This window comes from Limanda limanda, chromosome 16, assembly GCF_963576545.1.
Source record: "Limanda limanda chromosome 16, fLimLim1.1, whole genome shotgun sequence".
NCBI classification, from domain to species: Eukaryota; Metazoa; Chordata; class Actinopteri; order Pleuronectiformes; family Pleuronectidae; genus Limanda; species Limanda limanda.
This window is the reverse complement of record NC_083651.1, coordinates 15,060,598-15,071,889: the sequence shown is the minus strand read 5'-3', so window position 1 is coordinate 15,071,889 and position 11,292 is coordinate 15,060,598.

The window sequence follows — 11,292 nt, the reverse complement described above, 5'->3', positions numbered from 1 at the left end:
CCTGTCTGCTGTAACTCCAGTTTTGGAAAAATTACCAGTCACAAAGCTGGGAAAAGAAAAAAGACAAAAAAAAATGAAAAAGAACAGACAGACAGACAGTCTGGGGGATTTTTTTCGGGGCGATAATATCTGTAAAGGACGTAAGAGAATTGCTTATTCTTCTAAGAAAAAAGAGAGAGAAGAAGAAGAAGAAGAAGAAGAAGGGAGGCTTATTTCACAGCTCAAATATCACAGCTGTTGGTATAACCTGCCTTCTGTAGCTATCCCACTTGCCTTCAACAGCCTATTCACATCAATCTCATATCTCATACTGAAAACGATGGACTGACATTTAGTCCGCTCGCTATTTCAACAATATTTCTGGCATTTGCATTTTTATTCTCACTTGACCGCACCTCTCCGATGGATCCGCAGGCTCCTCGGTGATGCAGGTATAGACCCTACGTGGCTTTGATGTTGAGAGGAAGCTGTGTCAACATTAAGCCACGATCGGTGTGGCCCGGTTCCGCATTTAATTCAATGTAGCTCTGGATCTAAATCAACCTTGAGTCGTCCCCGAGTTCAATCCCATTGTCTGAAAAACATGGCTGCTTTTCCTCCTCTGGGGAGCATCAACTTTGCTTGGCCAGGGTGCCGCCTGCATAAATTGGCCATTTCTGCAGGTAAGAGATAAGGACAACAAAGGGAAACTAATTATCATTCAGTCTATGTTAAAACCTGAGGAAAGGACTGCTATTGACAATTGTGTCTGTATTGTCACACTCGTACCGTTTAATATTTGAACCCTGTCTGAGATATCCATTATAAATAGGCCACGTCTAAATGTGGCTGCCTTGTTTTTGCGGAAGGTAACGACTTTGTCACGGATAACTTTTTCGCTAATGAGTCCAATGCACCTGCCCCGGAATGAACTGCAGTCACGGCTGCTTCACAGACGTAAAAGCAGATGCATCAGTTGTTTCATGACAAATTCACTTCTACTCTGAAAGCGCATTATTCTGCTGGTAGAAAAAATAAATAAAAATCATACCTGTTGTAATTCCACAGATGCTGAAAAGACAAACAGTAGCTACATAGATTCTCTGTTTAAGGGCGCCCTCAATATTATCTCTCTCATGCGATTCACTTACTTCTCCGCGCAAAGCGTGATTAGAAGTGAGATTAAGTTGTTTGTCATTCTGTTTTTGCACCCGTTGCCGGTTGCACCACACCTCAAGCTGCACACCGGAATACTGATGGTGGTGAGTGGGAATAACGATCAACGTGAGCCACTGAGTTTTGCCGCAGAGTGAATGCATGAGACTCGAGAATGACACGGACAAAAGAACATGAACAGCTGTGAAGGAAGTTTGGGAACACAAGTCTCGGTAGCCACAGAGAAAGAAACTTAGAACGGTCAACCTACGTCATTTTATTCATAAAATCAGACAAAACTGTCAGAGTGAAGACAGATAATGAGACAGCTGGAGGAATACCAATCCCTCAACCACCACTTCTGCTTTAATAAAACAATATTTACCATTTCTCATGGCGTACTATTATGTTTCTTTTATCTCGTAATAATGAGCCATATTCCTGCATATTTCATGTGTCATGACTTCTCTCCAGTTAAGCAGTCCATTCACTCAGTTTTCTCTCTCTCACACACAAACACACACACACACACACATACACTCAAAAGTCCTATTACTATAGAGACATAGTAGTTTTATGTGTCAAGGTTTCTGAGAAATTTACAGCTGAAACTTCTGCACTTCAATGGAGGTGAAGCGAATTTCAATTTTGCTGCTCAGAGAGAACTGAAGAAAACACGTTTGAACAACTCATCAGAAACACTTTCCGAGTTACCTTCCCCAATTTATTTGTGCAATTACCAGAACATGTTGTCCACACCTTTCTCTGGGAACATTTCCCCGCCGGAAAGTGAGGAAATCCGGCCACGGCGACCTGTGGATTATCCAGAGCGACCAGGACTTTATTTTTAGGGAGAAAAAAACTAAAAAACAACCAAAAAGTGCAGTTGGTGCCTGTAATAAAATGTTCCTTTGACCAGGTTAGGTGCATGGATTCTGTATGGAAGGTGGCAGAACAGAAAGGATATCTTGAAAATGCAGCAGATCAAAGTGACACAACTTACAAGAGGAGCAATGTTGATTTTGTGAAGTGACCAGTAACGTGTCGAGTAAAATCTCACTCCAGCCGAGCTTTGTGGAGAAAATTGTGTTGTCATGATTGAAAGCATAAGTGTGGTGATACTTTATATTTGTCTTAATGTCTAGAAATTTCTTAAAAAAAGGGAAAAAAACAAAGAACCGACAAGGACACGATTAGATGAGCAGGTATTGTTTGTGTTTTCAAAGCCCGATGTAGTTTATTTCTCTGAGCCCCGACGTTCGTCTGTTTCTAAAACAAATGCATGAGTCACACTGTCGAAATTGTATTTATATAGACACAAGTGTTTGTGATGATGGAACACTAGATTGAAGAACAATCAGACTTGCGGGTGGGTGGATGGGGTTAAGTCACAGCAACAAAAACAAAACTATACTTTTGGTTTAATGTAAATGAACATGTTCTTCCTTGAGTGAGTGCATCATGTGAAATCTGGTCGACATCACATTCTGTACCTAAACATCTTTTCCAGCAGACAGCTGTTGCACTGCACGACATGTTCTTTCATGTACATGAACACGGCCACTGTTGTCTATTTTTAGTGGATCCTATAAACACCGTCGGTTGCCAAGCCTATCAAACGCTGTATGTACTAATCCTGAGCTAAAAATAGTACACAGGTAATTGCTTGGTCTAATGTTTAGTCGTGGTAAGTAACATTTCTTTATAAAGAAACAAAAGTATCAAACTAAAGGTCACATCGTGTAAATTGAAAAGTAGAGCTGCAAAGTGAGAATGAATGGGAGAATTACGACTGGTGGAAAAAAGTACAAAAAAGAAAAATATGTGTAATATGGTGTTAAATTATGTGAATATATCCAACCGATAGATGGAATTTTTCATTAGTGTTTGTCGGGTTGTCTGTTGGAATAAAGCGGAATCTGCTGAAAGTTCGTAATATTGATCACGAAAGGAGATATTCAGGAATTGTTTTTGACATTTTTTTAACGTTACAAAATAAATATCTCAATCTAGTGGATTTAAATGTGTTTTTTGAACGAATTGGACTGATTTGTCTCATATGTCCTCAGTGTAACTTTACTGATATGTAACTACATTGTTAAAGGCACACTCAGACTTCTGCTGCACGTCATTCTCATCGCTTCCTCACCTTGTCCCTGAAAGTGGCTGCCGTCATCTATAGAAATCGGCTGAAAAAAGAATGTTTGTTTGTTTGTTGGACTACATGCGAGGTAGAGGACAGAGAAGTGTTATCTCACTGGTTTTCTTTTGACACTAGAACCAGGCACTGTCAGTAGACTCATGTCACTACTCTTCCATTTCTGTGGCTTGTCAATCACTACAAGGATCCTCAACGTGCACCTTCGCAGGCAGAGCTGCTTGTCTGAGTGTGGAATGCGGCAAAAAGAGCCTCAGACGTCTCACCAGCCTTGTTATCATGTTACATGTTGAATAAATTATTTGTGTTGAAGAACAGCTGTGGATTTGCATGAAAATGTAAATCCTCCACTAACATTTCAATTCTGAATCTAAACGAAGGCCTTGCTCTGATGAGCACACGGGTTAAAGAGTTGATGTTTTTGCATCTGACAAACTTTCTCTCAGCCCCAGGAGCTGAAACAACTTTCTGCCAAATTCCATAAACTGAAAGTCCAACTTGAAAGTATTTTGTAGTCTTTATAGCATTCGGTGGGGTTTCAGTTTGCAGTGGGTAAGATGGGTTTAATAAATCCTGAATTTAATCTGTATGTGAGAGGAAAAAGCTATATATGAGTGTGACTGTCTGCTGAGATTGTGCAATTTTTATAGGGTTCATGCACAGATGCATCTAAAAACTCACAAATTACCTGCTCATCAATCAGTGGGGAAAATAAGCATGTGCTGCACCACCTCCGGTCCCCACACAGAACACGTCAGGATTGTAAAAACTAACGGGTTCTTGCAGGAGCAGAATTCACATTCATTCCACATCCAAAGATTGAGGCTGGTATCATGAATATAATTACGAGAAGAGAAGAAAACAAACCGCATAGCCGGCGACATTAACAATCCCTCGAGTTTCTATACAGACAATACGTGAAAGGCAGAGTCGGAGCATATAGGGATGTTCAGGGGTCAGACTTACATGCAAGCATCTCTGAGAAATGACTAATTGCTTTCAAATGAGCCAGAATATAAGTAGGTCAGACATGTTAACAATTATCATCAGGAAGCAACGTGAGGCTTGGCTTTGTGTCGTGGTTTCTGGTTTTATCTCTCGTTGACAACACATATCACAACAACGGTTATTAATTAGATGTTTATGACTAACTAGTGAACACATTACTCTAATGCAATCAGTCACAGTCAGCTCTATTTGTGAAATGGTGAAGTTAAACACGCAATATAAATATTTCAGCAAATATAAATATTTCAGCAAATACAAACTGCTTACAATTGAATCAAGTGGGTTTCATTAGGGAATCTGGAATTTGTATTACAAATTAGTCATGTTAATGTAAATAGCCAGAGCTTTGAAAACAAGAGTTGCAGCCGTAAGGAAGAATCGCACCCGTCCTGTAAGTACATTGATTATTCATCTCAGTAATGACCTCCTGTCCTAAGTTGTTAGACTTCAGTAAACTCGGCACGCAGCTTCACAGAATCCTGTAGCAATTTACAACACTAGCTCACAGTAATACAAAGAGGCTTTGATGATAGTAAGAACGTCGTATCATATTGTGAAGTGTGAATTTCTGATTGGGGCTCTCAACCGTGCGGCTGAAGGTATTTTTTTTTTCCCCCCTGTCTAACATATTGTAACAAAGGAATATGTGGCCAAAGTCACAAGGAGTCAGCACTGACCAAAAATCATTCAACACCTTCACATTGGTGCCGGTGGACCCTAAAAATAGCACCCCATGCACCCTGGAGTGAAAAACTGGAACGGTGTATGACATTACATGTGACAACTCCGGGGACCATTACACTGATGAAATGGGAAGCACCCTGAGCTGGAGACTGAATGGAAACTCCCTCCCCCCGAAAAAAGATAAAATCTGATGTCTGTGAACACCAGACCCAAAAAAAGAAAGAAAGAAATAAGAAAACAGCATGGACAGGGAAGAGGTCAAAGTTCACCGAGCAGGAGGCTGGAGAGGGATCACAGAGGCCGTCACATCCTGCGCCAGAGAACCTCACTGAGCAGAGGTAGGACTGACGTTGTTCATACTTCAGTTATTTCAGTAATTTCTGAGCCTTACATAGCCGGTCTGTGAGTCACCCTGATTTCTCATTGTCCGAGATTTAATGGAATAGTTTGACATTTATTTGCTTCTCCTAACTGCTGGTATAGGAGGGGAAAAAAGATTGTTACCACTTGTAAAGTCTTTGCATTGTGTATGAGTCGATAAGCTCACAGCATAAAGACTTGGCGAACCTTAAAAGCTCACTAAATAACACAGCGTATCTTGTTTGTTTAATCTGGACACAAGCAGCGATGTGGATATTACAAACACATGGGCTTTAAGAGGGAGTTAACCCGGCGCATTGCACGGTGTTTCTTTATCTATTTGACCAGCGTTTCTGCATGCGGCATTGTCACCGGTTGCCTGGCAACCTCGCGGTCCCAGAAAGGTAGCCAAGAAAAGTACAGTTCCCTGTGATGCAAAACTGTAATTGTTTTGACATTTCTGTTTGTGTAGGGATTCAAAAACAAGACAAGATGGATTCATATATGAGCTTTAAAGATGCTGCCGGATGTGTGTTTAGATCTAGACCTTTATGCTAAGCTAACTTAATTCCCTCCTGGCGGCGGCCCGACATTTGGAACATCAACATAAATGAAATCAATCAGAAAGCAAGATTATTTTCCAAAGAACTCCTTGGAAAAATCATCCATTCATCCATCATTTTTACTGCTTATCATTTTTTTATGATTGTGGGGGGAGCTGGAGCCAATCCCAGCTGACATTAGGCAAAACACGGGGTCCACTCTGGACAGGTTGCCAGCGGACCGCAGGGCTAAATAGAAAACCATCCACTCTCACATCTCCACCCACAGTTGTACTGGAGTCTCCAAAATCCAATGCATGTGTTTAGATGGAAGCCGAAGCACCCAGAGAAATCCCACGCAGACATGGATGGAGCAAGCAAACTCCACACAGAGAGACCCCTGTCGAACCAGGAGGTCTTCAAAACCTTCTTATCTTAAGTGTTTATTTACAAGCTCAAACACATTTAACTGAGACATATAGATTTATTTTTCAAATCAGTTTTCTCACACCCTGCTCTCGATATCGAAGAGAGGGTCTAATTTGTGCCGCGTAGATCTACTATATATATTATGAGGGATAAATATAACATGTGTGCCACTTTATTTTTGGGGAGCCTCAGTCCAAATATCGCCGAGCCGAATCTAGTGCAGTCTCGCAAAAAAGGTCGTGCCAGATGTCTGGTCTCGCTCTTAGCTCAAGTGTCCCATATACAGTGGGAGAGAATTGCTGGTTACACTGCTCTTAGGACTGGCAGAGAAGCAGCAGGTTAGAAAAAAACCCACCTCCCAGGAGAAATGATTCGGGGTATTGGAGAAGCGGAGAGGCGAATAAAGTGAATGCAATTTCAAAAGGGAAATAATGGAGGTCATGGCGTTTGATGTTCCTGCGCTGGCCACGAAAATAACTTGGTTGATGATGGAATCAATCACACCTCCGTGGCACTGAATCTTAATGAGGAGGTGTTTATTTGTTTTTTTTTGCATTTTTAATAAGAGTGTTAACATCAAACCTAGCCACCCATTACTCCAATCAGAATGAAGTGTAGTTATCTGCACTGTGCCGGTCGATACCAGCTGACTGGAGCAATAATATCTGAAATGTAACTGTTTTTTTTTCTTTCTTTTCTTCTGTTACTGCTCTTCTCGTGCTTTTGTTGTGACGAGCCAACACGAGATCAAAATGGAGTTTATCCTCTATCACCTGCCAGTTCAGACGAGAGAAAAGCTCACTCGACGTGACATCACTTGTGTCTGCACTCAGCCTTCCACTACATCTTTCATTTCCTGTGCGCTAAAATTTACAACTTATCCTTTGACAGGGGGAGTAAACATTTGTAATATGACCCCGGCTGTGATCTCTCAGCGTAAACAAAGGAAAACCTGCCACAGCCTCCTCTATTCTTGACAATCCATAAGAAAACAAAGCACTTGTTTTTATACATTTCATAGTGTATACATTTCAGGGAATTAATCAAAATGAGTAAAAACCATAACATTAATGAATTTATTGAGGGCTCATATGTGTGACGTTGACGATGAGTCAATTTCAGTCGTCTGTGCTGAATTACCTGAAGGTGAGCGCCGCTGAAGGAGCAGCGCTAACGCATTCAGATGGAGACAGTGATAACAGCAGTGGTGATTTGGGACAGCTCATGAAATGTCCTTCTTCTTTCTGTGGTGGCACTTTATCTCAGGCCGGGGAAGTCATTTAGTATGCAACGGATCAATCACCATCCTCAAAAAGCCATTTAAATTAACTTCTCGGACAGCTATCTATCCAGCAAAATGGCCGACAGAGGAAAGGGACTATCAGAAAATTAAAAAGGACATGACTTATTTTTTTTGGTCCCGTGTGAAACTGAAATAGAGCAAAAGCACGCAAACAAACCGAGATGTTTTTCTCCTTTGTCTTTGGAGGTTTACCTCTAAATTCAAACATGAGGAACAGACTTTTTCCTCTCAGACTCATCATTTCTTCACCGACACCACATTCAGCCGCTTTGACAACCCCACCAGCCGTCTGTGGGTGATTGTGTCTGTAGCACAGATACGGTAGTCGTCACAACCATGACAGCTAAATTCATTTTTCAGTGAAACACTGTCCGACTTATTAATACTTAATAGGAACGGAGGGTGAAACCTCTGCACAGAGTGTGGCACGGTCTCTCTTTTTCAAATTAAGAGGAGTCGAAAGTGAATATTTGATTCTCACTAAATAAAAATAAGCCGGTGGCCACGCAGTGCATGTCTAATTGCAGATGAAGCATCAAATTAAAATGTCAGGGACTACTTGGAGGAGCAGTGGCTACAGAGCTTCAGTGTTTAAATGTATGTTAGAGATTATACCATTTTCAAGGAAGGTGTAATTTGTGCCGCAGTATTACCCAGGCAACACCATGTTATTAGTTTCGACAATTCTCAGTCATGTTAATGTCGGGAAGGAAGGAAAGCAGCATGCCACCTAGTGGGATGTGAATAACCCATATATCTCATCCCCAATTAGTATGAGGCTGCACTGTAAAGTGACAGGAAGCTAATTCATAAATACCGTAGTAACATGGAAGGGGAGGGAAGTCATCCAAAGAAGAAAAATAAACTGTCAGGCCCGAACAGATAGAGGAACATCAACCAAGCCTTTCCAATTACTTCAAGGTTAACTGTGAAGCACTAATAACTTCAGGGAACCGGAGAAACAAAACATTGTTAGCTAATTACATAAGCAAGTCATTTAGACTGATTGATGCAACATTTTATTCCGTGCTCCCTTTCTCTCCCATCCCTAATTTTCTCTTCCTTACAGTGGCGCGCAACATAAAAGGCTCCATTTCTTTTTGGCAGCCGTCTCCATGACGGCCCATGCTGTCACCATGAGACGCTCTCCCTGCTCAGCAGTAAACCACAATCAACTGGTGAACAACTGGCACAGATTTATCTTCATCAGCCCAGGACCAAAGCTCGATGTGCGAGCTGACACACTCTGCAGACAGGGAACCGCAGGTAGTGCCATTACTGTTTAAGAAAGAGGTCGAGCCGTCTGTTGCGGGGCCGGGAATAGCAGCAGTGACTCAATGAGTCCATTTAATAAACTAAATTAATATTCCCACGGTGGATGAAATGAAGCCTTCTGTTTTTCAACTGTTTTTTATACACAGATGCCATATTACAAAGAGGCTTAGAGGGAGATCGGTTGTATCTATTGTTATTTCTCCTGCTTCTGTCACTGCTACATCCAAAGTTCAGTCATGCACGCAATGATTTTCTCTATTTATAAACATGCGTAATAACAGCTCATCCTGCTCAGGCCCAGACGGGATTTGAGCCTTTGTTGTTCAATATTGTAAATATGCTCAACAGAAAAAGTTATCCCCCGTGCTTTTATTTAGTCGTGTATATGATTTACAGTAAAGGGGAGGGGAGGAAGCTGAATATTAATTTCTCTCTACAGAGTGTGTGGGTTGGGCAATCGGTTCAGTGTAAGATAACAAGAAAAAGAGAGGAGTATGGGATTTGTGTCACTGAATCATTCGTGTATGTGCTTCAGCTGACAATGAAAGCTCGATGCTCTGATCGCTCGAGCCCATCAGAGTGCGCTCATCCTCTTTTTTCTTTGAATGCAACCTCTCCCCATTAACAGTAATATTCAAATCTCCTGTAGCTCTTTATGAAATTGTGTGCGACTGGACAATGGACGCAGTGGAGAATCTGCCACTGAATGCACGGGCCACACAAAGAGCGGCCATGTCTGACAACAGAACCGAGAATGTAAAAGACACTTTACTCCTACATTACCTGATGTTATTGTCGAACGCAGGCTTCCCCTTGACACTCAGTGGAACTCCATTAAAACTGATGATTTGTGATGGCAACAGCAAGAGCTCATGAATTACACTTCGGCGCCCGAAAGATTTTCTTGTTCTAATGAACCAATCCCGACAGCAGTAAATTGAATATGTCTCTTTAATTTGTTCAATCATATTGTTGGGATCACATCTGAGCCACCCTGCTGTATAAACAACTGTGGCCCATGTGTGTGAATGGCGTTGGAGTAAGCTTGTAATTTTTTTATTTTTTTTTGGGAGGTTGCATAGAATGATGTTTCCCCCTAGTGGTATGAGAACCAAAAGAGAACAGACCGACATCAGTAATGTTATTAAGTGTTGCCTCATACTGTACATCATAAACACATTAATCAAGCCATAATAGTTTTTCCAAATAACCACTGAGGGTTTAAGTTGACTTCACCTGTATGAAATCTATGATTGCTGGATATAGTTTGCAGAGAAATAAGGTAATGAAACCGTATTACTTTTATTATAAATCACCTTGCGTCCAAGGATAACTGAAGACCTGACATTTTCCTCCTTTCAAACATTTACACTTTGAGGAAGAACCTACAATAGTAAAGTATAATAATCTGAGAGCAGTTTGATGGTGAAGATGAAACGACTACAACACCTCTGCATTATATCGCCTGGCAACGTTTGCTTTGAAATGAACCTTTAGATTCTTTTTTACTATCTTTGAAGTCGGTGTACTTCTATCTATTTTTCATCGTATATATCTGACTGCTGAGATATGAGAGAAATCTAGCACGCCGTATTAAAGCAATAAAGGAGTAAATTCACAATCACGCAAGCAGCGATGACGATAATGTCGCATGGCAACTCATTTCTTATCTTTATCTAAATCATATTTTTATCTTTGAATGCTCAGAGGCTTTTAACTGATGGGAAACAGAAACTCTTTGTTTCTGTCTTTCTTTCCTAAGCAGTGAGTGGACAGGCATGACATTTGAATTAACAAGCATCACCTGCCAGTTTAGTTCTAATCGAACATAATATCATGAAACATCATTAAAGGCATCAGTGTGTTTTCAAACAAATGTAATCATATATAAAATGTTTTATAATTGTCACTATAGTGGCAAAGCCCAAAAAATATGACTTACCATCAGTTGCATTCTGCTGCCATATATCCTCTGTCATTCATCTCAGTAACACATCGTTCAAAAGTTCCATTAAGAAAACAAACAGATGAACAAAATGCTATTGATTAGACAAAAAAGGTATATTAATATAAATACACAAGTATATAAATACACAAGTATATAAATACACAAGTATTTAAGTCCACAGGTATTGGTGTTATCTGATTACCGGCTGCCAAGTTGACACCTAGCCAGGGACCACAGATGAAAATAAGCCTCAGGGCTGACTTTGGCATATTTATAGTTTTGTTATTAGCATGCACAGTCACTGACAGATAAACTTGATGAGTAAAAAATGATTAATACTCTATGGGTATTATGGGAATTAATGAAAATAAACATTTGAATTCTCTGAGTGTACTTTTTACCTGTATTTTGATACCTTAAGATAAAATTCTTTAACATCTCAGAGGTCATG